This window comes from Heloderma suspectum, chromosome 1, assembly GCF_057233095.1.
Source record: "Heloderma suspectum isolate Gila_16-S chromosome 1, 16-S_ref, whole genome shotgun sequence".
Taxonomy (NCBI): Eukaryota; Metazoa; Chordata; class Lepidosauria; order Squamata; family Helodermatidae; genus Heloderma; species Heloderma suspectum.
Genome location: NC_139458.1, coordinates 266295587 through 266323125, shown reverse-complemented (window position 1 = coordinate 266323125; position 27539 = coordinate 266295587).

Genomic DNA, 27539 nt, shown 5'->3' with positions numbered 1-27539 from the left:
TGTAGCTCTAGCGGGCACATATTTCCAGTCTGTACACCATCAGGCCACCCTCACTGTAGTTGTGCAAAGGACATCATTACTATTCACAGGAGTGTCAGGAAGTGGTTAAGGCAAGGTCACAGCAACAACGCTTGCATCTCCTCTCTGATGGAGAAACCCCATTTGGGATATATTCTGGTGCACTTGTTATACCTGTTCAAAGCTGATCTCAGAATGTTGCTGTGAGAGTCTGTTGGATTAGTCACATCCCATGAGTTAGGATATTAGCCATACCAGTTCTTCCCTGCTATCATAACCACCTTTGTCCCAAATGGATAAAATGTCCAGTTAAGAAACATCACTTCCTAATTGAGGGGGGCAGGTGTCTTTTCCTGGCCCATCTGCCTCCAGTAGTTATTAACACCCCCATTCCAACTATGCAGAGTCAGTTTCCAAGATAACATGCGCATCCTAGTATTTCAGACAGGAGTGGGGGCGGGGGAGGAAATGTTTGAATGCTCCCCCATGTTAGGCATGTTTGAGAATTTCGTTTCATTCATTTTTGATCAGGATTTACCAATCTGTGCTCAAAGTCCATACATTTCAAAGCTTGCAATGTAATTTGCAGACCAAAAGAAATGCATCCGACAACATGCGTACATTTGGAAAATGTCCATGAAAATATGTATACTTTTGACAAATGTGCACAAACATGTTTTAATCAATGGGAGAAGAATGTGTACATTTCAAAGATGCACAGTTGATGTGTACATTTCAAAACTTACCCATGAAAATATGAACGGATTTTCATGCAAAAAACAAACACCAAAGCTTGCAATCTGATACATACTCAAGTCAGAATTAGCTTTGAGATGGAATTAGGAGAACTTCAGTGAGCTCATGTTTTACTGATTCACACATCCCTACCCCATGTTAAGCAAACGAACAAATAACCCTGCATGCAAATGCCAAACTAGCGTGTTCTGGAAAAGGCTAGACTAAAAGCTTCTCCCTGACATGCTAGTTTGGTATTTGCATGGAGGTTTGTGTTTGTTTATTTTTTTATGTGGGGTGCATTTAAACATGATCACCCCACATGCAATAGGGATTATACAGTCCATTCTGAAGTGATACAATCCATGTGGGATTGCTGATCATACACAACAGCATCAATTCCCCACCCCATAACCAGTAAGGAGTCCCCACCTCCTCCAACTCACTGCATTATCTCAGCTGCCATTGGGATTAAGCTTTGATGAGCCCTGGCTCTCCCAAAGCTGCTCAAGCAGCATGAATTTGGAGTGGAAGGGCCATCACTTCTTCTCAGGCCAGAGCACACACACAAACTAGAATGAGAGGTGTGTCAGGGAGGTGTGTGTGAGCATCCCACCATCTAGTCATCTCACACATGGCAGACCTAGGAGTGCAGAGAGAATTCATAAACACAACATATTCTGCTTTTTCCTATGTGAGATTATTGCCAGCCTGCCGATGTGAGACAGTTGATCACTTTTGGGGAAGATTCACAGCTCAAGGGTAGAACGCATGCTTTGAATGTGCTTACAGAATGTTCCCTCGATCCCTGTCATCTCCAGGTCAAAGGATAAAGTAGCAGATGATAGGAAAGTTAGTGTCTGCTTGAGACCCTAGAGAGCTGCTACGAGACAAAGTAGACCTGGGCCAGATCTACACCTCATGTCATATTGATATGATCCCATCATGGTGACGCTATATCCCTCTTGTGCATTTATACCTCGTAGAACACTCAATGACATCTGTTGTGGGCTTTCAGATAATACAGAAGTAACAGAGAGTGGGAAATAACACTAGAAAAGCAGTATACTGAATGCCTAATATGCCCCAACAGTTAACAGTGAACTTCAATACTGATAAAAAGCACTAGTGTAGATCTAGCCCTGGAATCTCCCCCCGTGGTGTTCTCTTGGCTCTTGCCAGGCTCCCTGCTCCCTCCTGATTTTTATTTTATTTCTTAAGTTAAAACAACAACAACAGGGAGGTTGGCATGCCCTCCAGCATCATCTTTATGTGGGTTCAAAAGAGCGTTTTTGAGTTTTGGCGCTCAGACCCCACCATTGCCTTGTACTTAGCTTTCTTGGGCAGATTACTTTTCTTCTAGTCTCACCAGTTTGTCTTCTGGGAAATGAGTGTTTTGTGACCATCTATGCCAGAGCTTTCCAAACTGTGTGCTGCGACACTTTAGTGTGTCGGCGGCAGTGTGTAGGTGTGTCGTGTGAAATGCAGAAAATTGTGCGGAAGGGCACCGCGGAGCTCCCTGACTCGCGTGTGCTTCCCTTGGCCCCTCCCCCGGAACTTCCTAAAGCAGCTAATGTTAAAGCAGCTAAGGCTTAGCTGCTTTGACATTAGCTGCTTTAGGATCATGTGGCATCCTGACGTAGGACGCACGTGATTGGCGGTGTTGGAGCAGTACGGCGAGGTAGAGGCGCAGGGTGAAGAGAGGGGAGGGGAGGCGCTGCCCTGGGAGCAGAGCTTGGCCAACGCTGGCACGGAGAAGTGGCAGCGGCCACCAGCCCTGCGAGATTTCGAGCGCGCCCTTCGCGGACTTCTGCACCGCGCTCCTGCGCGGCCAGGCCAGAGTAGCGCGAGGGTGGAAACGCTGCCTGGGACTGGGACTGCACCCAGCGGGCCGTCCGCCATCTTGGCCAGTCGGAACGGAGCTCAGTGGAGGCCAGAAGCCTCAGAATCAGCGTGCTCCCAGTCACCCGGGCGAGCGCAGCTGCAGGCTGCCACCCAGTCAGCCCACCTGCTGGTGGCTGAAGGGAGGCCACCCTCCCAAACCCAATGTGGCAAACAGCAAGCCACCCACCACGTGGCACTTATGATTTGATTTCTGCCATTTCTTTTTATTTTTACTCTGCTGTAATTGTGGATCAACCAACCACTGGCAGTGTACCACCGGAGAGTGCTGGAACTGGACTCTGGACATAGGCATTGCAAATATTTACAGCAATATAGCCTTGTAGTGAGACATATATATTTACACCATTTTTGTTGGACTTTTGCTTCTCTACTTCATGTGTTTTTGCAGCTGAACTCCTACCTGGGCCAATGTGTCCTAAATAATATGTATTGTAAATACTTTATTATTATTATTATTATTATTATTATTATTATTATTAAATTTATTAATTGCCCATCTGGCTGGTCACCCAGCCACTCTGGGCGATGTACAACATACAATAAAACAGTTTAAAACAATAAAATTCTACAATAAAAACATTTTCTAAAATACCCTAACCCACCCCAAATGCCTGCCTGAACAACCACGTTTTTAATGCACAACGGAAGCTCATTAAAGAGGGGGCATGGAGGAGTTCCCTAGGGAGGGAGTTCCACAGAGTGGGGGCCACCACAGAAAAGGCCCTCTCCCTCGTCCCTACCAGTCTAGCTGTCCTGGCTGATGGGACAGAGAGAAGGCCATCCGAGGCTGATCTTGTTAAGCGGCCTGTCTGGTGCTGCTGGAGGCGCTCCTTGAGATAGGCTGGGCTGGGTTTTAAAATGGTTTTAAAAACCATATAGGGTTTTAAAGGTCAAAACCAACACCTGAATTGGCCCGGAAAACAACTGGTAATCAGTGCAACTCCTTCAGCACTGGAGTGATGTGATCTCGCCGGCGGCTGCCTTTAATCAGGCGAGCCGCTGCGTTCTGTACCAGCTGCAGCTTCCGAACCATCTTCAAGGGTAACCCCATGTAGAGCGCATTACAGTAGTCTAAACGAGAGGAGACCAGGGCATGTACTACCGATGGGAGCAGATGGTTGGGAAGGAAGGGGCGCAGCTGCCATATCAGATGGAGTTGATACAGTGCTGTCCGGCTTACAGCTGACACCTGAGCCTCCATGGACAGCTGGGAGTCCAAAATGACCCCCAGGCTGCGGACCTGGTCTTTCAAGGGTAGCCGTACCCCATTCAACCCCAGGTCAACATCCCCCAGCCTCCTCTTGTCTCCCACCAAAAGTACCTCGGTCTTGTCAGGGTTCACCTTCAACCTATTCCTCTCCATCCAGCCACTCACCATCTCCAGACATTTGGACAGGGATTCTATGGCCAACCTTGGTGAAGATTTGAAGGAGAGGTAGAGCTGCGTGTCATCTGCATATTGATGACACCGCACCCCAAACCTCCTGATGATAGCCCCCAGTGGCTTCACATAGATATTAAATAGCATCGGGGAGAGGATGGAACCCTGTGGCACCCCACAAGTGAGTGGCCATGGGTCCGAAACCTCCTCTCCCAGTGCTACCCTCTGGTACCTGCCGGAGAGGAAGGACCGAAACCACCGCAATAGGTGTCTCCAATGCCCAATCCCTCCAGGCGGTCCAGGAGGATACCATGGTCAATGGTATCAAAAGCCGCTGAGAGGTCGAGGAGAACAAGGAAGGAGCATTCACCCCTATCCAGAGCCCTCCTCATATCATCTACCAAGGCGACCAAGGCCGTTTCTGTCCCATGCCCAGGCCTGAAGCCTGACTGAAATGGGTCTAGATAATCAGTTTCTTCCAAGTGTGCCTTCAACTGCATTGCCACCACCCACTCAATCACCTTGCCCCAAAATGGCAGATTTCAGACTGGGCGAAAGTTGTTCAAAACTTGAGGATCCAAGGAGGGCTTCTTTAAGAGCGGTCTTATCACTGCCTCCTTGAGGGCTGCTGTGCATACGAAAATCCGGCTGGACACATGGCTGCAAGGATTGGAGCAGCAGCCTCGGCCAGCCAGGTCTCCGTAATACATGCCAGGGCTGCACCCTCATCCAGGATCATGTCATGGATGAGGGAGGTTTTCTGGGTAACAGACCTGGCATTGCAGAGCAGCAAACGAAGGCCAGAAGATGGGGTCATGCCTCCCCCAGCCATCCTTTGGCTCTGGACAGGCCCGGAGCAGGGGACAGATACTACACATCTCTCCCTTGCTCCCCTTATCTGGCATGGCCTGCCCCTAGCGCTCCGCCAGCACCTGCCGCCCAGCCTCGGTATGTTCTGGCCCCCAACACTCCCCCCACTGCCTCCATCAGGTGGACACATGCCCCCTCGCTCCCGCCTATCAGGCAGGCTACCCACCCCTAAAAACACAACAAAAGCCCCCAGAAAACAACAACAACAACAAAACAATTTTAAAAAATCCCCTTAAAAATAACGCCAGGCAGGAGTCCACAGGGAAGGCTTGTTGCTGGTGGTGGTGGTGGTGGTGGTGGTGGCGGCGGCGGCGGCGGCGGCAGCAGCAGCAGCAGCAGGCGGCGGCGGCGGCGGCACACCTCTTCCCCAGTGGTAGTGGTGGCTTCTCCTGCAAGCCCTGGCTCTCCCAGGCCACCTCAGCCAGCCAGCTTATGTAGCCCCTCCAGGGAGGGGCAGGTGGAGCAGCACAGCTGGCTAGGAACCTGGGGGCCTGGTCCTGCAGGGACTGGCAGTCTGCCAGGCAGAAGTCTGCAGGGAAGGCCTGGTGGTGGTGGTGGCGGCGGCGGCGGCAGCAGCAGCAGGCCCAGCAGCAGCAGGCACGCCTCTTCCCCGGTGGTGGTGGCTTCTCCTGCAGGCCCTGGCTCTCTTGTAAATACTTTAGTTAATTTTGTTTATTTTTCACATTTTCTTGCACATATTTACATACTGTTACTCATAAATGACAACAATGTATGTTATTATCTTACAAATCATATATTTTTAAAAATATAAATGAAAGGTTTTCATGAGATACGTTCTATCCCCATACATTTCGTTATTACAATTTATGTATGTGTCCGTATCTCTTATAACGGGTTAGTTTAACCTCCAGTTTGCTAGTAAAACTGAATTACCGTGTCACAAAATGATGCATGTCTAAAAAGTGTGTCACCAACATGAAAAGTTTGGAAAGCTCTGATCTGTGCCTACCTCACTAGCCATTTTAGGAATGGGCAAATCTGCTCCATGGCAACCATTTTTGTGAAAGCACTCATAAGACCCTGTCAAAATTCCAAATGTGGCCACCGACTCAAAAAGGTTGGGGACAGTACCAGACCAATTGTTTGATGCAAAGCAGCTCCCTATGCGTTTATCAGGGGCAGGTAACCTGGTATCCTTCAGATGTTTTGGATTGCAACCCCACAATCCTTGAGCCCTGACCATGCTGATGGGAGGCTGAAGTCCAGAACATCTGGTGGGCATCAGGTTGCCTCCCTCTGATTTATATCCCAATATTTCCTTCCAGAGATTTGAATCAGATGGAAGCAGGCCTGTCGAACTCAGTTCAGTTAGTTAATTGTAAGTCAACATGCCCGGGGTCACTCACTCTGGGTATCTCAGGCTTTTCTTAAGCTTCCTCTCCAGAGGCTACTGAAGAGTTGTTGAACTCCAAGCTGCCCCAATGGTGTATTTCTAGATTGTTTTAAAACATAACAAGTATCCCCCCCCCCCACACACACACACACTTCATGTGCAGAAATGATGCAAGAATGTAATGGAAATGCAAGCACGGATGGATGATAAAAGAATTTCCAGCACAACACAAACACAGCCAATACTATTCTCCTTCCATCCTGTGCTGGGATTTTCTGAGACAGATTTAGCCCTGCAGCATTACGCCTTTCCGACTTTCCTGTTTGGGCAGCCAGCTCCCCATAAACAGGATTCTGTTCTGTGGCTTTGTTTCAACACCTGTCAAATGGCAAGTTGTTTCCAGTCAAACCATTTGCAGTGGTGTTGTCAGAGTACAAGTAGCAAGGGAAATTCTTTCTTGGAGCTAATATATCTGCTGCCCTTCCTGGGGCAGTTCCTGGCAATCTGGATATATTGTGTGTTACCCACAAGCAAATAAACTTTCAAGCTAGTCATGTCTTGATAGCAGGACACACTGTTCTCAACGAGGTTGTCATTTTTATTTTCTCTTAGAAGGTTACAACACTTCCTGTTTTTCTCTCTCTCTTTCTGGACATAATAAACACAGAGGAGAAAAACTCCAGTTATTCAGTGGTTTCATTTTCTAAAAGAGATGTTATCAGGGTGGTGTGGGTGGTGGATGGGCTAGATTAAAATTGAACCCTCCTGACCTGGAAGCTTTACACTCAAAGCCCAAATGGCTTGGGTTGGAGTGAAGACTCAAAGGCACTTTACACATGCTCAGAAGCATGCTTCTTTATAATTGCTTTATGCATTCCAGGGCTAAATCCCTCCCCCAAAATCCCGCTGCTAACAACAAAAGCCAAACCTAACAAACCAACAAGTAACGTATATTATTCCAAGCACTCAGTGTCTTATTTTGTGCAAAATAAAAGTGGCACTAGAACCCTGAATATCTTAGGCATTAAAGTTGAGGTCTGAGCAAAAGTTTGCTAGTTATATCTCCAGTTTCCAGCATGGAAGGTACTCCTTACTTATGCTTCTCCAGGCAGCTACCTAACTTCGAGTGGGGAGTAAATTGAGATGGGGGTGTGGATGGTTCATATAAAAGAGCTAGAGCTAGATTACTTCCTTCAGCAATTTCACATAGATGTTAAATAACATGGGGGATAAGACAGAAGCTTCAGTATCCCACACATCAAAGGCCATGGGGCAGACAAAAAGACTATCAACACCACCTTTTGAGACCAACCAGCCAGGTAGGATTGCAGATGCTGCAACAATGCTCCCAAACCCAGCCCAGCCAGCCCAGGCAGAAGGACATGATGGTCGATGGTATCAAAAGCTGCTAAGAGTTCCAGGAGAACTCGCAGGGTTCCATTCCCCTTGTTCCTTGTAAGTCATCCACCAGAGTGAACATGGATGTTTCTGTCCCACAACCAGGCCTGAACCCAGATTGGAATGGATTCAGATAATCAGTATCCTCCAAGACTATCTGGATTTGAAAGGCCACCACTTGTTCTCAGACCTTGCTCAATAATGGAAGGTTAGACATGGGGTGATAGTTATCACAGACTGAAGGATTGCAGTCTCAGTATCTCTACACCAGCCTAAAATCCTGCATTTAAAACCAGGCTTTCTGCTTCCATTTTAAATGCAGGATCACAATGACTCCCTTTTTCACGTGCTTCCTCCCTCCCTTCCCCCTCCTTCTCCCCATATCTGAGTCTTCCATTATTTTTCATTGATCTTGCTCCCTCTTCTTGCCGCTTTTACTCTTTTCAAAGAGGAAACTGAATCCGAACACACTGGGGTAATTTGATAGCTCATTATCTGCGATCTATTTAAAAATGGAACAAAGGGCATTTAGTGCAGGAGATACCCTGGAGGGACACAGCGTCATGTAAAAAGCCTGCAAACTTCCGTGAAGGAGCCATCTCAATCGCAGGATAATAGCTCAGTATGAAGGAGCCCTCAGTCTCAGTTCCACTCAGTTTGCACTTTTGTAACTAAACATGTGCTCACACCTACACTTGCAAACAGCTGTGGTTTACTCCAGTAGTAACTTCAGCAGTGAAGGTGTTCACTTCCACACTGCCTGCACCGCCTGCCGAGTGGGGAGTAAATTGAGATGGGGGTGTGGATGGTTCATAACGAAGTTACTGCTGAAGGAAACTCATTTATTTATACTAAAAGGTATAGGCTTCTTTGGGGGACTTGCGACTGTGAATTAAATGTGCACCGTTGGCTTCAATCCAAAATACATTTCTGATGCGGCACTGGCATGGTTATTGGTGTGTTAGCCTTCCTCAACCTGGTGCCCCCCAGACATGTTGCATTACAGCTCCCATAACCCTGGAGGGTACAAGGTTGGGGAAGGCTGTGTAATTCACAGGTAGATGTTATGTGCTGATGCAGAAAGGCTTAAATCTGGGATGCTGGTCAATTACAAATAATACTCGACATCAGTTTAGACAGGGATCTTCCCTGAAAGAGCCAGGGGGCTTTGTGCAACTGACATTAAGCCGTGCTTGTAAAGCTTCTGAGAGTCCTCTGCCGAGATCAAAGAAGCAGCAAAACCGAGGGTCAAGGCATCGGCCCTGGGAGCATTTTATTCTCCACCCCCTCACTCCCTTGGAAGCCTCGTCTGTCTCCTGCTCCTTTGAAGTTTCAGTGCTGCTGCTTGGGATTTTCTGATCATAGACTGCCCTTTGCTATCTTCCTGCTTCCCCTTTCTTTGATAAATAATGTGGGCACATAATGAGGCCGTTTTAAGTAGTGCCTTGAACAAGCCAACAGAGGTGGCAAAATGTTCTTCTTGCCAATCCTGGCCAAAGCCAGGCACCATCGGAGAAAGCATCTCTCTGTGTGACACTGTGTGACTTCTGTCAGCTTGAGGTGGGTTTCGGTACATCTGCGTTGCAGCAGCCGTATCAGATGTTCATAGCAAAGGTTGACCTGGACAAACGAGCTGAATGCAACTGGGGAGTTTGGTTTTGAACTCGGGAAGACTGGCCTGGGCTTCGCTTTTGATATAAATCAGCAAACACCGGGATTTAGTGAGCAAAGCTGGACATGACATTTGGCATTCTGCTCACATTCAAAGGGAACACTTGAGGTTTGAGCACAAGTAGGGATGGAGCGAGCTTTTGAAGTGGAGGTGCTCAAATGTGCAAGCCAGGACCAGCCGAAGACATTTTGCGGCCTGTGGTGAAGAATAATATTCTCCCCGTCCTCCACACCACCCAGTTCCAAGTCTAGAAGCTAACTGGACTGGCAGTTGAATCTTACTTCAATGCTGGTGATGGGGCAGCAATCTCAAATGCACCTGAGGGCAGCCGGTTGCTTTAGGAGATGAGCAGGGCTGTGGGGCACAGACAGCTCTTTCCTCTAACAGAGGGGTAGAGCCAGGAGGCTCAGGAAGAATAGTCAGGGGGCTTGCCTCCACTGGGCCCCACATGCTCCAGTAACTGCCACCTGAGGCGCCTGGCTCACTCTCCCTCATGGTAGGGCCAGCCCTGGCACAAGCACCCCAGCTTGAATGGCTGTGAGCAGAATTGAGGCGGGCATAGGAGCAGACCGCCTGGCTTGATTCCGGTCTCGCCCCATCCCTGGCCTCCCTACGGTCCCTCTCCCCTGAGGCAAAAACAACCCCTTACTTTGGGGAAAAGCAAGCAAAGAAGAGGCAGGAAATGCTCCCATTAATGTACAGAGCACCTTTGCCTTCCGGAGACCCAAGAATGGTTATGTACATATAAAAGCCAATGCTGCCGAAATCCCAAGGTCTCACTGCTCAGATAGACTCATTCCACTGCTTGCTGCAGTGCAGTGCCACAAAACAAACAAGCAAACAGAGGGACAAACAACAGCGGAAGCTCATCTGCAGTCATCAGTAGCTGGCCAGAAGCTCATGTCTCCAATTATCCTCCTACCACCAGCAGTATTCATTGGCTGAATGTACTCTGCTTAGGGCCAAAACAGACATAAAGCTGTGTCTAGCAGCTTTGTCTTTTTTCCATTTTTACCCAGAGTAGGCCCCCCCCCCAAATCTGGATCGCGACCCTAGCATGGGGAGTATAGGGGGACTTTTAATATCTGGATTGGGGGCCCTGCACCTACTCTAGAGCAAAAAATGAAAAGAAGACAGAGCTGCTAGACACACATTTAAAGTAATGTCTGTTTTGGCCATGTGATAGGCTACAAACACAAAGCCTTTTATGGTGTCCCTCTGCCTTGTATGTTTCCTCACTAAGCCCCCCCCCCCCCCCGGAGGCTGTGATCTGGTTTTTCCTGTGCCATCTTATTATTCCAAATTGAAGAGGAAGCATGGCATAATTTCTTATATAGATAGAAAATGACATAATGTATGGGGTCCAGTTTGCACCTCTAACCAAGTTGTATTGGAAGCAGGTGGCACAACTGCTCTACCTGGAATATCTGTCCACAGTGTCTGAACTCAGTAACTCAAACTCCTGCATAAGCCATGTCTGAATACTGTCCACAGTACTTAAACAGATCAATAGGCAAAAAGAGTTCATCTTCCCCAGATCTCAAGCATCTGGAGACCTTTCTCTTTCAGGCTCCGCAACCTGGGTGGTCTACAGTAGATGTTCCTTTCTGTAAGTGTACATGGAATAAATAAAGGAGGGAGAGAATGTTTCAGCACCTTAGTCTACACTGTTCAGTGACAGGTTGTTGGCAGCAGTGTCTTTGCTTGAAGAATAACAGCCCCCCTCCTCTTCTCATCTCCATGCATTTCAGCTATAGATTTTGTATAAACACTGAAGTTATTACTGCAGTTTCCCCAGGAAGCCGAGATATTTACAAGCTCCTAGAGCAGAACATTTAGAAGAACTTCTCATTGCACACAGACACAGGAATGAAGATATGAGTCTTGAGTCGGTGGATAAAAACAAGGGCCACAGCCTTTTTAATTGTTAAAAGTATCTGCAGTGAACAAAATCTTTGGCTCACCTCCTCACCCTGACTTTAGACCTGATTCATACCTAATACTAACACATGGTTTATTTAACCCATGGGTTGTTGAATTCTGGGCTGTGATGATGTGCAAACCCAACCACACTACAAACCATGGTTTGTTAACTACGAACAACCCCGGAAGAGAACCCATGGTTTGTTGTTGGATTGTGAACTCTAGGTTGTTTAATCCATGGGTTGTTGTGATGTGAGATTCTTCTTGGGTTGTTTCACCAGGCTACAGAGAGCAAGAATGGTAAACAAACAAACAAAACAAAACAAAAACCAGACTCTCTACATGCCAGTAATACAGCACCACAAAGGCATTTGGGATAGAGGAAGGGGGCGGGTGAAGGAGGAGGGAAACAAACACCCAGGGACTGAGGAAACATACCATTGTTTCTTTGATCATCTGCCAGATAAATCCTCAGTAGGGCAACAAAGCATGGATTAACCATGGATTAACCATGGATTAAATACACCATGGTTTAGCGTTATGTGCAAACCAGGACAATGAGAAAGCCGTGATACAGTCTCTGCCCTCCTTATTCTCATACCTGGGCAACCCCACTCTGGTTCAGAGCCCCAAAGCAGTTGCCACTTCTGCTCCAGGCTCCCCACAGTTCACACATGCGCTGAGGGAGGCCTGGCCCTTCTTGCATAAGATGTTGCGGAATAGGCCAGACATCAACAACCACTCATGTATGCTGAACAAATAGTGTTCCTGATGAGCTTTGGCAGAGCTTGACCTAGTGCCAACGTGGGAGTAAAACTGTGTTTATGACTAGGGATGTTGGAGAATTCCGCCACGGATCTCAGTGAGGCCGAATGCCAATGCATTCAGCCCCCCGAAATCCATGGCGGAACGAAGCCCCCCGCCCCACCATCCCGCGAAAGGCACGCGAAACGGGACACCTACCTGGTAGGTAGGTACGTAAATATTTAGCTACATATATATTTACGTAGCCTATCATGGCAAAAAGCAGGAACACAAATGGCGGCCACCGTAGCCGCCGCCATTGGCGTTCCCTTTTTTTTTTTTTTTGCCGTGATAGGCTATGTAAATATATACGTAGCCTATCATGGCAAAAGACAGGGACGCAAATGGCAGCGGCTATGGCCGCTGCCATTTGTGTCCCTGTGCAGCCCAGTGGCTGGATGTCCGGCTGCGGGTGGCCCCAGCCGGCAGCTCTGCGGAGTCGCTGCAGAGCGGAGCTGGCCGGGAAGAATTTCGGGGGGAGGGACAGAGCGCCTCCCCCCAACCGCGGATGTCTCTGGACGAAACCAGGTAAGTGTTTTGTACATCCCTGTTTATGACTTGACAAGTCTCACTCCCCAAGTCTCTACAGTTAAACTGGCTTGCCTTCTAGCATGGCCCTCCTGAGAGAGCTAGCAAATTTGAAAGTGCTCCACTTGAAACACAGAGAGAGAGGGGCAGAGAGACAGCGACAGAGAGCACACATTGGCTATGAGCATTTCTACACAAGGTTTTTATTGTGTGCTCATGATTGGTGACTCATGGTGCTTTGAGAGTCCTTTACATGACATCGTCAACCTCCAGGACCCCTCCTGTCCTTTCTGGCCATTATAGTGGCTTAATTCTGTATGAGGAAAATGTGATACGAGACCTCAAAGCGTGATAAACTTCTGGCGAAAAAAAAGAAAGAAACCCCCCATATGAAACCACGTGAAAAGGAACCTATCTCAATCCCACAAGGAATCCAGAAGCAGAAGCCCTGGTAAGGGTGCAGGATTTTAGCTTCGTGTAGAACTGCTCTATGCCATTATTCAGACCAGGAACTAAAAGGATATTAAAAAGCACTGCAAAATAACCTTCATTGCCAGCTGCATGGCCCTAGCAGATCCAGAAGTGAGGGGACTGATCAGTGTAGTTTGGCTGTTGGAACAAAAGCGAACTGTGCAGTTCGACAAATTCATGCCTCTCCCAGCATGGAGAGGACTGTGTGTGTGTGTGTGTGTGTGTGTGTGTGTGCTTACTACTAGAAGAAGGCTCCCTCTCTCTGTTTAACCCATCCTGCCAGCTACTGATGTAAGCAACAAACTGTCATGGGTCAACTTACAGGAGGATTCCTCTAACAATACAGTAAAGCTCAGATGCTTCATAAGGCAACACAGGACCAGGACAAAATGGGGCCTCTTTACTGGTCCCTGGCACTCCATCCTCCACATCTGGATTTGACCAAGGAAAAGTGTGGGTGCATGGAGGGTAAGTTGTAAGCAAGCACAATTTGTGACATTGCCCAGCATCAATAGTGATCGTGGGGGCACGTCTGATAAGGCATCAGTCTTAGCTTCCAGTTTCCTGGCTTTATGGTGCTTGAGCCAACATGAGATAGCCTTAACTCTAGTCTTAAACTGGCAGGGTTCTAAAAAATCATAGGTAGCGTTTTTGTTGGAAAGAAAGTGAAGCGTGAATGAATCTAAGATGACAGAATAGGCAAGATTGCCAGTTTGCTTCAAGTGAGCAGTCTTTTTATTTGCTCAGGGTGTCACTCTCTGGGGTTTCCTGTAGAATTGCCTTGTTTAGACAACCTCCAGCAGGTTGCTTAGGTCAACTTTATTTGCTCTGTGCCTGAAGTGACTCACAGCAGGCGTCACTGATGTCCTCTGCAACTTTGCAGTCCCAGAGAACTGGTCAATAATAAACTCTGCTCATTTCCACAACAGACTCACTGAACCTTACCTGACATTACAGAAGGAATTGCTCTTTCAAACATAGTGTGCCACGTAATTCCTGCTTCCAGACGATTCTAGTAGAAACATTCAGAGGACCAAACTTTGATTCTGCTCCTTGTTCCTATCAAGCCAGGCCAGGAATCTCCTGCATTTGCAGTACTGATGTCCTGCTTCTGCTCATTGCATGAACGATCAAAGATAAACAAGTATTCTCTCCAGGAAAAAAACCAAACTGCTGAGAGTTTCTCAGTATTCATGCATAATATTGTGTGTGAGTGCTAGGTTGCAAATAATGCCTGCCTTAGATATCCCCTCCCTCTAGATTGGAGCTCTTTTAGTGACAACTAAGGGTGCAATCCTATGGAGATACTCGGAGGTGCCGCCTATCCAATGCAGGGCAGGAGAAGCATGGAGGGGATCGTTCCCGCCACGCTTCTCCTGCCCTGCATTTTCCGCTAGACAATCGATTGTGGCTGTCTAGCTGTGGGAGGGCTGAGTGGGGGAGGAGGCTGCTGTATGACACATTTCCGTCCTCCCTGCCCCGGAACGCCCTGCGGGAACACCCCTTTTCGGCTGCTCTGCACTTATCTTGTGAGTGCGGAGGACAGGGCTGTTCTGCGCCACCTCCAAGGCAGCGTGGAAGTGGGGGGAGGTCGGTTCTCCAGGAAGTGACCTCGGAGTGCGGGCTCTGAGGTCGGTTCCCGGAAAACCAGATATCCTATGGCCGACTAGCCGCTGTCTAGCAGCCATAGGATTGCTCCCTCCGAGACTGAGATTTCAGGCAGGAAAAGTGCACTCCCTCTGGGAGTGCCCAGTGTGAATTGGATTGGCTGGAGATTCAGGACAGATACACAATGCATAATTAACTGGTGGAATTCATTGCCACAAAGTGTGGTCATTGCCTCTAACTTAGATAGAGCTGGGTGCATTGACCCTGGAGGAGAGAAAATCAAGGGGAGACATGATATCGCTCTTCAATTATCTGAAAGGCTGTCATACAGAAGAGGGCAGAACGAGAACCAATGGGTGGAAATTGCAGGGAAGCCAATTTTGGCTAAACATTAGGAAAAACATCCTAACAGTGAGGGGTGTAAAAGAATGGAATAGTTTGCTTCAGCAAGTGGTGGAATCTTCTTTGCTGGAGGTATTTAAACAGAGGCTGGATGGCCATTTGTCAGGGATCCTGTAGCTGCGTCCTGCATTGCAGGGCCTGTGTTGATGATCTTCAAGGTCCCTTCCAACTCTATGATTAGATGTCTTTAAAGAGTGATTGGACAAATTCATGGAGGACAAGTTTATCATTTGTTACTAGTCATGATGGCTACAGTATATGCAAATTTGCAACCTCCAGGTTCAGAGGCTGCTTGCCACCAAATACCAGTTGCTGGGAGCAACATCAGGAGTCATCTGTTGTCTTGCTTGTGAGTTTCCCATTGACATCTGGATGGGAAACACAACGGGAAAGAGGATGCTGGACTTGATAAGCAAGGCTGTCAAAGCCCTGGTTGATCTGAGAAAGAGGAAGATATCCTGGGTGGTTGAAACAATCGCTCCTGTATAGAGCCTGGGCTCCTTGGCTTTTTGAGGAGCTGAGGACAGTGAAACACCTGGGTAGACATCTAGTGTGATGGTGGACTTGGGATGAATCCAGTCAAACCTGGATTAAAGCAACGGGGTGGGTAGAAGGTAAATCTCAAGATGTTTTGGACTTCAACTCCCAGAAGCTCCTGCCAGCATGGCCAATGGTCAGGAATGCTGGGGGTTGGTCCAAAATATCTAGAGATCTACTTTCTGACCACCCCTGGGCTAACAACCATGCTAAGGCTCAAACTATGGCAGCAATGGCACTGAAGAGATTGTACTTTTCTGCCACCATCATGTCAGAACAGTGTCATCCAATGGACTTGTTCTGAGAGGAGAAGGGAATGGGTCTGTTTACACAACAATCTAGCCACATTCAGTGGTTAAGTGCGGGTTGTTGTTGAACTGTGGATTGTTTGTTGACCCATGGGTTAGTATTTTGTCTGAACCCAGGACATTTTCTGCAGGGTGGTTTGTTAACCACCCTGACAAACCCAACAACCATGGGTTCTCAAGGTGGCGTTTTTGAGAAAAATAAGCAATACTACATGGTTAATAAGCCATCCTGCAGAAAATGTCCTGGGTTCAGACAACACACTAACCCATGGTTCAACAAATAACCCATGGTTCAACAACGACCCACACCCAACCACTGAGTGTGGGTTAACGTGTTCTGCAAACCCAATGAATGTTACATTCTGGAGCACAAAGTAGCAAGGAGGAATCCTGGTGATCCCTTGTGCTGAGTTTGCAAACACTTTCCTGATCAAATCCAGCATCCATTTTGCCTGATACTCTACATTAAGAGCAGGCTTTATGGTATTGGCTGAGGCATTTGCTTGTCCAGTTTAAATGGATGAGTTTCATCTTGTTTGGCCTGAGGATGTGACTGAATTACTTGAAAGGGTCCAATACACGGGCCTACAACCAGTGTATTGGACCCGTGTCTAACCTTGTTGATAAAAGCTGCCAGATCTGGACTGGCTAACTAGGTAGTGGAGGTTGTAAAGGCTTCCTTGAGGGAGGGCTTTGCTCCTATTTCCTTAAAAGAGGTTGTTGTGGGACCACTGTTGAAGAAGCCATCATTAGATCCCACCATCATGGATAGTTATCAGGTAGTCTCCAATCTTCCTTTGAGTAAGGTTCTGGATTGGGTGGTAGCCTCTCAAATCCAGGTAGTCTTGGAGCATAGTGATTATTTTGAACCCATCCAGGCTAAGACACAAACAGCCTTGGTCACTTTTGTATGATGACCTACAAAATGAATTGGACATGGGGAATGATTCTGCTGGACCTGTCAGTGGCATTTGATACCATTGACCATGGTATCCTTCTGGGAAGTTTGGCTAGTGTAGGTCTTGGAGAGACCGCTTTGCAGTGGCTTCAGTCCTATCTGGCTACACGTTCCCAGAAGGTGGTACTGGGGGATGATTACTCAGCCTCTTGGTCACTGGCCTATAGAGTTATTCAGAGTTCTATTTTATCCCCTTTGTTCTTTTAACATTTACATGAAGCTTCTGGAAAGGTTCTTTTAGGAGTTTGGGGTTGGGTCGCATCACTATGCTAATTATACCCAGCTCTACTTCTTCTTTTCAACAGTTTCCAAGGAGGCTGTGGAAATCCTGAACCATTTTCTAGAACCAGTGATGGGTTGGATGTGCGCTAACAAATGAAGGCTCAATGCTGGCAAGATAGTTGGTAGACAATCTGATCTGGGATTAAGAGTACAACCTGTTCTGGATGGGGTTGTACTCCCTCAGGAAGATCAGACATGAAGTGCTTCTGGCTCCAGCTTTATTACTGGATGCTCAGGTGGTGGCTCTGGTTAGGAGTGCCTTTGCCCAGATTTGGTTGTTGCACCTGTTGTACCTCTTCTGGAGAAGATGGGTGTGGCCATAGGGATGCATGCCTTAGTCACTTCCTGTTGTACTGCATGGGGCTGCCTTTGAGGAATGTTCAGAAACTGCAGCTGGTGCAAAATGCCACAGCCACATTACTTTCTGGTGTGCGCTTTGTAGTCCATATTACATTAGTCCTACATCAGTTGCACTAGCTTCCAGTTTGCTTCTGGGCCCAAATCAAGGTGCTGGTTTTCATTTATAAAGCTGTAAATGGTTTGGGACCAGGATATCTGAAAGATTACCTCTGCCTGTATGAACCTGCCTGCACCTTATGATCTTCAGCTGTTGTATGTCTCGTCATTAAAGGAGGTTAGGTTGGTGGGTACATGGGGCAGGGCCTTTTCTGTGGCAGCACCTCAATTATGGAACTACCTATCTCGCTTAGCTTTTAGTGGGCAGCAAAGATGTTTCAGTTCTGTTATTTCCACAGTGCACATCAGTAGCAGGAGGGCTGGGCTAGCCCAAATCACCCCGTGACCTCCCCTGTGGGTTCTTTCAGTGTGTGCGTGCATGTGCGGACGTGTGCATGTGAACCTACATATCAGGGACAGTGTCAAGGGTAGGCATCATTGGGCACCTGCCAAGGGCCCACACCCGAGCAGGGGCCCAGTGACAAGAGTCCCCTGGACTTACTTCTCTTCACCATTTCAACCTGCCTTTTACCTGCCTCTTACTCTGGCCCAGACAACAGTGGTGGTGAGAAGGAAGAGGAGCAGATGCCAGTGCCTACCTGCTCCCTGGCTCTCTGCCTAACAAGTAAGCAAGTGGTAGCAATGATGAGAAAGAGGATGAGGAGCAGTAGCAGCTGGTAACAATGGCAGTGAGAAGTTAGACTCACTGAGGGAGGGGGCCCATTGAAGGTGTCTTGCCTCAGGTTCCTCAAAAATGTGGAGGTGGCATGACTCACTATCATGCACAGCCAATCAAGGCGTTGTTGAGTATCCACCAATCAACAAGCATTGAGGATGCACAACAAAGGAGGCAAGGGAGATCCTGTGTCGGTTCAGTTCTGTAATTCCTGAGTGAAGATAGTTCTACATGCACCTTGGATAGCTCCTTTAGAGTTCTGATTGGTTCTGACTGAAACCTGGACCAGATTTACCACCCCACTGACATTGGAGCCACCAGCCTCTATTAGTCTGATCCTTGCTGTTCACATACTTTGGGCTTCAGTTATACTGGCTACATGGCTGACAGGAAAACAGTGAGACTGAAGTGATCTCTATGGCTAGCTTCCTGCTGTCTATGTGCAATCCTTCCTCAGGGAAAACCAACTTGACTTTTCCCAGGGTTTGTCCTTTCCTCACTTTGGGTTGTGCCTTAGAGTGCTCAGCTAGCAGCAACACAGGCTGCTGCTATAGAGACACACCCAGAGAATCACTCCAAGTATAGCAACACTACGGGCTTGAGCTAATTTAATGCATTTCCTCTTCTCAGGGAAGGCTGGGAATTGTAGTTCTGTACGGGGGATAAGGATTTCAAAGGCTTCCTTCTTACATTTTACCTCAAACCACAGAAGACTACAATTTGTCTGTCTGCCAGCATTGCCCCAGTTTCCTGCTGGCCAGGTAAGGAGTTATTATGTAGTGTCTTCTGTGCCCATAGAATAACATTAGAAGCAGTAATGACAGTTAGTAGACACTGATAAGTCTGTAGAAAATGAGAGGGCCTCAATGGGCATAAATTTCCTACCACCATTAAGACGGTAATAAAACTAGGATGAGAGCTTTCATTATATTAAGTGGTATATAAGTATTACTAATAAATAAAAAACAAATAAATAACCAGAGCTGGTTGGAAATATTTTGCTGCCTGAGGCAACGGACATGGCAGCACCTCTCTGCATTCCATGTACAGAAGCCAAACAGACTGACAGTTGAATCTTACTTCAATACTGACAGGACAGCAGCCTCCACAGCACCTGAGGACAGCAGGCTAGCTTAGGACATAAGGACAGAGCGCATGGCACCCACAGCTCTGTCCTCCAACAACTTGCCACAGCTCCTTGCCCCAAACATCTGTTACTTCAGGCAGTCACCTCACTCTTTCTAACTGTAGGGCCGGCCCTGAATAGAACTGTACTTCATTTGCTTTTTAAAAGATTATTATTAAATTTATATTGCACAACGTTCAGCACAAACACTCTCAGGCTGGCTAACAAAAAGATAAAACAATGCAATGCAATCAAAATAATATAGCCAAAAAATTAAAATAAAACAGCAAAAACGAGTAGACAAAACACCATCAATAAGTAAGAGCCCCACTGAATTCAATGAGATTTGCTTCCGAGTAGGCATGCATAGGATTGTGCTGTAAGAATCCTTTCTCAGGTTTCCGAGCCTTGCGGAACTGCATCACCACCACCATTGCCAAACAAGCAACCCAGGATTTAAAGCCACATTGTACACACTGAGAAATGATGGCATTCAGGGGATGACTTAAAACATGTTTCCAAGCAGGATGTACAGATTGTGTAAAATCCATTCCGTCTGTGTTTCGCGAGTTGTCAGGTGCCTTTCGTTCCATCGTCTGCCCATCTATGGAAATGGATTTTTTTAGTTTCCGAGGTTGTGGAAATTTGCGCATGCAAAAATGTGCAAATTCCCACAAAATGCGCAGATACCCCCCAAATCTGTATTTTCACACTTTCGCCTATGGGGGAAATGCGTATTTTTGGTCAGCATTTTAATTTTTTTTGCATATTTCTCTATGATGAAATTTGCGCAAAGTTCCCAAAGGTTTGCGCAAATTGTGCAAGTCTGCAGAATTCACCTGACAGGGGAAAAGCCAGTCTGCTGCAGGATCCACTGGTCAGCTTCATAAAAATCCAACTTGTTTGGTTCCGTTGCGGAGTTTTCCAACATCCCTAGTTGTAACACATTCTTCCTTTCCACAGAAGGAAGAGCTAAGGTACCGGCACAGGTTCCTTTTTGTTTTTCAGACGCTTTACTTCCTTATGCATGTCTAGGTTAAAGTGTGCTCATTTCTCTGGCGTTCAGCCAGGGAAGAGAAACACTGCAAGAATGCCTGGCATTTCATGCCTGGCTGCACAGGACCACTATGATATATGCCTTGGAAAGAATGTTCAGCTTGGCTGAGGGAGGCCCAAGTCCAAATTCCCTATCAGACCCAAAGCTCAAGGCCTTGACCCAAGGCACAAGGCTTCTGTCTCTCAGCTTAATCAGTCTTTTAGCCTAACTTACCTCACAGGTTTGTCGTGAGGCTAAGACTGCGGGGAACTAGAAACATGTACACCTTTCCTTAGAAGAAAGGAGGGATATGTATTTCATTTAACTGTTTGCTTGTTAAATTCATATCTCACCTTTCCACTAAAAATAGTGCTCAAGGTGGTTAACAATAAAATACAGATAAAATAACAACAGTATAATTAGAACTCATGAAATAACATCCCCCAATACAAACACAATTGAAAACATGGCAGAATTCTTCTACTGTGCTCCCCTTTATGCACAGATGTTTAACGAATGTTAACTAGACAAATGGATGCCACAGAAGGAGCCACAGAAAGATCTCTTCCTGAGATCCTATTGAGAATTTAGGCTGTGGATAGACACTCATTTCTGAAGAATGATGAGATGTTGTTGTTGTTCAGTCATTAAGTCGTGTCCGACTCTTCGTGACCCCATGGACCATAGCACACCAGGCCTTCCGTCCTCCGCTCTCTCCCGGAGTGTGCTCAAGTTCATATTCATTGCATCGGTGATGCTATCTAGCCATCTCATCCTCTGCCTTCCCCTTCTCCTTTTGCCTTCAATCTTTCCCAGCATCAGGGTCTTTTCCAGGGAGTTTTCTCTTCACATTAGGTGGCCAAAATATTTGAGCTTCAGCTTCAGTATCTGACCTTCCAATGAGCAGTCAGGGTTGATTTCCTTTAGGATTGACTGATTTGACCTCCTGGCAGTCCAGGGGACTCGTAAGGGTCTTCTCCAGCACCACAGTTCGAACGCATCAATTCTTTGGCACTCAGCCTTCCTTATAGTCCAGCTCTCACAGCCATACATTACTACAGGGAAAACCATAGCTTTGATTATACGGACCTTTGTCGGCAAGGTGATGTCTCTGCTTCTTACTATGCTGTCTAGGTTTGCCAGAGCTTTCCTCCCAAGGAGCAAGCGTCTTTTAATTTCATGGCTACAGTCACTGTCTGCGGTGATCTTGGAAACCAAGGAAATAAAATCTGTCACTGCTTCCACTGCTCTTTAGATCCTCTTCACTTTCTGCCATTAGGGTGATATCGTCTGCATATCTGAGGTTGTTGATAATTCTCCCGGCAATCTTAATTCCGACCTGTGATTCATCCAACCCAGCGTTTCTCATGATGTACTCTGCGTATAAGTTAAATAAGCAGGGCGACAATATACAGCCTTGTCATACTCCTTTCCCAATTTTGAACCAATCGGTTGTTCCATGTCTGGTTCTTACTGTTTCTTCTTGACCCTCGTACAGGTTTCTCAGGAGACAGGTAAGGTGGTCTGGTACTCCCATCTCTTTAAGAATTTGCCACAGTTTGTTGTGATTCACACAATCCAAGGCTTTAGCATCGTCAATGAAGCAGAAATAGACATTTTTCTGGAATTCTCTTGCTTTCTCCATGATCCAGCGAATGTTGACGATTTGATCTCTAGTTCCTCTGCCTCTTCGAAACTCAGCTTGTACTTACGGTAGTTCTCGGTTCAGATACTGCTGAAGCCTAGCTTGTAGGATTTTGAGCATAACCTTGGTGGCATGGGAAATGAGCACAATTGTATGGTAGTTTGAACACTCTTTGGCATTGCCCTTCTTTGGAATTGGCATGTAAACTGACCTTTTCCAGTCTTGTGGCCACTGTTGAGTGTTCCAGATTTGTTGGCATATTGAGTGCAGCACTTTAACAGCATCATCTTTTAGGATCTTAAATAGCTCAGCTGGAATACTGTCATCTCCACTAGCTTTGATGTTAGTAATGCTTCCTAAGGCCCACTTGACTTCACTCTCTAGGATGTCCGGCTCAAGTTCAGTGACCACACTATCATGGCTATCAGGGACATTAAGATCTTTCCTGTATAGTTCTTCTGTGTATTCTTGCCACCTCTTCTTAATCTCATCTGCTTCTGTTAGGTCCCTGCCTTCTTTGTCCTTTATCATGCCCATCTTTGCACAAAACGTTCCCTTGATAGCTCCAATTTTCTTGAAGAGATCTCTAGTCTTTCCCATTCTGTTGTTTTCCTCGATTTCTTTGTATTGTTCATTTAAGAAGGCCTTCTTGTCTCTCCTTGCTATTCTCTGGAACTCTGCATTCAGTTGGATATATCTTCCCCTCTTGCTTTTCGCTTCCCTTCTTTCCTCAGCTACTTGTAAAGCCTCATCAGACAGCCACTTGGCTTTCTTGCATTTCTTTTTCTTTGGGATGGATTGAGTTGCTGCCTCCTGAACAATGTTACAGACCTCCGTCCATAGTTCCTCAGGCGCTCTGTCTATCAGGTCTAATCCCTTAAATCTATTCCTCGCCTCCACTGTATATTCATAAAGGATATGATTTAGGTCATACCTGAATGGTTTAGTGGTTTTCCCCATGTTCTTCAATTTAAGCTGAAATTTTGCAACAAGAAGCTCATGATCTGAGCCACAGTCAGCTCCAGGTCTTGTTTTTACTGACTGTATAGAGCTTCTCCATCTTTGGCTGCAAAGGACATAATCCATCTGATTTCGATATTGACCATCTGGTGATGTCCATGTTGCCTCTTGTGCTGTTGGAAAAGAGTGTTTGCTATGACCAGCGTGTTCTTTTGGCAAAACTCTATTAGCCTTTGTCCTGCTTCATTTTGTACACCAAGGCCATGCTTGCCTGTTATCCCGGTGATTTCTTGACTTCCTACTTTAGCATTCCAATCCCCTATGATGAAGAGGACATCTTTTTTTGGTGTTAGTTCTAGAAGGTGTTGTAGGTCTTCATAGAACCGATCAACCTCTGCTTCTTCAGCCTCAGTGGTTGGGGCATAGAGTTGAATTACTGTGATGTTGAATGGTTTGCCTTGGATTCGTACTGAGATCATTCTATCATTTTTGAGATTGTACCCCAGTACTGCTTTTCCCACCCTTTTGTTGACTATGAGTGCTACTCCATTTCTTCTAAGGGATTCTTGCCCACAGTAGTAGATATAATGGTCACCTGAATTAAATTCGCCCATGCTTGTCTATTTTAGTTCGCTGTTTCCCAAGATGTCGATGTTCAATCTTGCCATCTCACATTTGACCACCTCCAGCTTACCTTGATTCATTGATCTTACATTCCGAGTTCCTAAACAATATTGTTCTTTACAGCTTCGGATTTCCCTTTAATATTCGCGTAGTACTAGTCTCAGTCTAGAACTTGATAATTATGCAAATGCATTGGAGGAAGGGATCCGGGATGATGAGACTGTAAATCCTAATGGCAGCCATTTCTGCCAATCCTATACAACTGAATGGAGTGCTGAAATTGACTACACTAAATGTTAAGAGGCTTTTGGGGTAGTAAAGTTAATTCAGAAGGAAGGACACGTTCTTGTATAGTCAGGCATTGCTGAGAGGGACTAGTAGTGTTGCGTTTTTGTTTGTTTGTTTCAAGGGCTGCATGTAAGAGCCAGTGACCTAGTTTGCGTGATCTCATCATGGATAACAAGCCATGGTGGCTTGTTAACTCCACTGCATGTGCCCATTACATGATGGCTGCATTTTCCTAATTAACCTCGCTGCTGTGTCATCCAAACCATGGCACAATGGGCTGTTGGGTTATTTGAGGGTTGCTGCCCAACCCTACAATAAGCCATGCTGCCAGGTTTGGATGTGCCAGTGAGGGCAATTAGGGACATCTGGCCAGCATGCCTGGCTGGGGAAATAAGCCACCATGGCTTACTTCCCTTGCTGTGATGGTGTGAACTGGGCCATTGTGGTGTGGTGGTTAGAATGTTAGCCTAGGACTAGGGAGACCCCGGTTCAAGTCCCCACATGGCCATGAAGCTCACTGGGTGACTTTGGGCCAGTCACTGCCTCTCTGCCTCATCTACCTCCCAGGATTGTTGTAAGAATAAAATGGAGAGGAGGAGGAAAATGTATCCTGCCTTGGGCTCCTCAGAGGAAAAGACAGGATATAAATGTAACAAATAAATAAATATGGAGGCATAGGGATAAGTAGGAGAGGTGAAACATTTGTGCACCAGAGGCAATGAAAACTCTTCATATCACCCGCAACTCTCTGAAAAATCTCTCATATCTAGGGATGTCCGTCGCTAGGAAATGTGGCCCTTCGGGGGCTCACTGAACTTCCATGGTGCTCCTGGCCCAGCTTGTTTTTGTGAGCTGAGCCAAGCAGATTCCCCAAGTTCTGGGGACTTTTCATGCATTTTTTTGGGTCTCAGCCATGATTTGTGGAAATTATGGTTGCAAATTGCACACATTTGCATAATTTGTGCAAATTTTGGCTGTAAATCATGCAAATTATTTGCCCAAATTATTTGCGCAATTCACAGCCAAAGTTTGCACACTTTTTTTTACACAAACACAAAAATAATTTACGGAAATTCCGCCAACTGGCCTGACTTGTTGTGCTCTGAGTCGGGCCAGCTGGTGGAAGATGGAGGTGAGTCTGGGGGGGGGGGCAAGCTCATCGAGCTCCACCCCCCAACTGAATTCCTCTGAAATCCCTACTTATGTCTCAGAGCACAGATGGTAATAACAATAACAAAAATGTAGCATGAGTAAGCCAGTATATAGAACTGTATATTTACACAGCATTTACACAAGAATCCAGAAGTATCCATTTACTTTCACACTGGCATAAACAAATTTCCAGTAGAGAGACGGATATTACTCAGAATATTCTGTGAAGACTCCCAATCTTAACAAATTACTGTGGTAAGACTAATATTTAGAATCACCATCTAACAGCACCCAAAGGGTGACTAAAGAACGCTTTTGGTTTCAGTAGTATCCAGCCTTTGAGAATTTTTAAAAAATATATAATTTTTGTTTTGTTATTTGCAGTCATGTTATCAACCTTATATTTGATTTTTTTTTCTTTCTTAAAGTGAAAAACTACTATTCTGACAAAAGTACGCAGGGAATCAGACACCCACAGGCTATGTATTGTATTCTACACTGATGGACTGGAGGTACAAATGTGGATTCAGAGTTTGGATGCAAAATACCTCATCAACTAGAACTGAACCTGGTACGCAGGAAACAAGTAGAAATGAAATATCAAACAAACTCAACGTTTCACAAAAGTCTCAGTATTCAAATTCAAACATTTACATTCCAAAAATGGTCCAGTTACACATTTGAAATTCAGCACTGAGATATAATTTAAAAAGAACAAAACAAGACAACGGCAACCTTAAGCCTTAAGTTTTGTTGATGAATTTCATAGAAAGAATGTTAAGCAATACAGTTCAGCGTACTGGCAACTTGGGTGATATTCAACATTGCACAAGTGGAAGGCCTTTGTGCTAGAGATCTTTCCCTTCATCTACTGTGCCTGCTGCCCCCTTTACGTCCTTAAAAATCATCTCCAGATGTTCGGGGCACTTACCAAACATTGTGGAATGTGTCTTATAGGGCTCCTGTAGAAGGGCCACCGAAATCGGGTGAAGGAATCTAGCACAGCTCATACAAGGTAGGGTCCTGATTTTGGCAATTTCTTTCTTGCACTGCAGCCCTGTAAGCTATTCAGTAGGTTTCTCCCCCTGAAAAAAAACACCCTTCTGGAGAGGCTTTTCAGGGATACAGAGGAAAGATCCTCTGTGCAACTTACCTTCCACTCATGTGCTTTTGGATATCACCCCTTGTATTTCCACCCCCAACACTAAAAACACTAAATCAGGCCTGGAGTCGATGAGAACTACCAAGCTAAATCCAGCCATATGTAGCAGCCCACAGGGGCTCGATTCCCTTCCTCCCCCGCCCCACTCCCTGGGACCTCAGAAGTAAGGATATTGTTAAACACCCGGGAAGCCCAAACACTGGGCTGGTGAGTTTTACTTGGCATGCTGGGTCATAAATTGTGCAGGCCACCCCTAATCCAAAAACATCCATAATGGAGTACTTGGAGGAGGGGGGTTGAAAGCAAAATGGAGCTCTTATTCATTTTAGCTCTCCACAGAAATGCCAGAATACCAGAGGCCACCTCTGGAGGGATCCTGTGGAACAGGAAAGGGGTTCCTTATTATGCTTTGGTTCTAGGAAACAGCCTGGCGTTCATCCTGAAGCAGTCCTAGTGCTCATGAGCACATCGGAGATGAGTGCAAGTTATTTGCTATTACACTCTGTACTTTCAGAAACCCTCAGTGCCTTGACACACACCGTGGGATGTATACAGGGTCATCAGAATAATTTGTAACCTTGTCCATTAGGATGATCCATGGGCAGATTGCAGCAATTCCCTTTACGATGTTTTACTTTAGCAATAAACAGCATTCTTGGCAGCAGAGCTCATCCAAAAGAAGGGAGGGGGCGGAGGAGGGCGTAAGTAGATTTTTCTCCAAGCCGTAAAGGCTGTCTGTCATACAGGAACCTTTGATACTTCCCAGACCACTTGACCTTTTCTTTCCCAGAAAGAAAAAACAAACAAGCAAACAAAAACCTTCACTGTTTTTAATAACCCAACCTGTGCTCTGAATAGTTTAAATATCAAAACAGTGTGTGGTCTTTGGACCTGTGCTAGACTCCCCATTTTACCTTTATGTTTTTAAGCCACTGGTAGAATGTGGCTTTCCCCCGTCTTATCACCATAGCCCTATTCTACTTTGGGCATTCTACTTCTGTGAATAATTGACATACTGGGGGGGGGGGGGAGAGAGAGAGGCAGAGCAAGGGAGAGCATGCTAGTGATCCCCCCCGCCCCATCCCCATTGCCCTCCATGAGATAGAAGGGTAATTTCTGAAGCAAGGAGCCATTTCTCCTCAGGTAGAACCCTGGTTTTCACAGATGTAGAACACCTGAATAGGGCTTATAACAACCTTCCCTAACTTGGTACCTCCAGATGTTTTGTACGTCAACTCCCGTCAGCTCCAGCCAGCATGG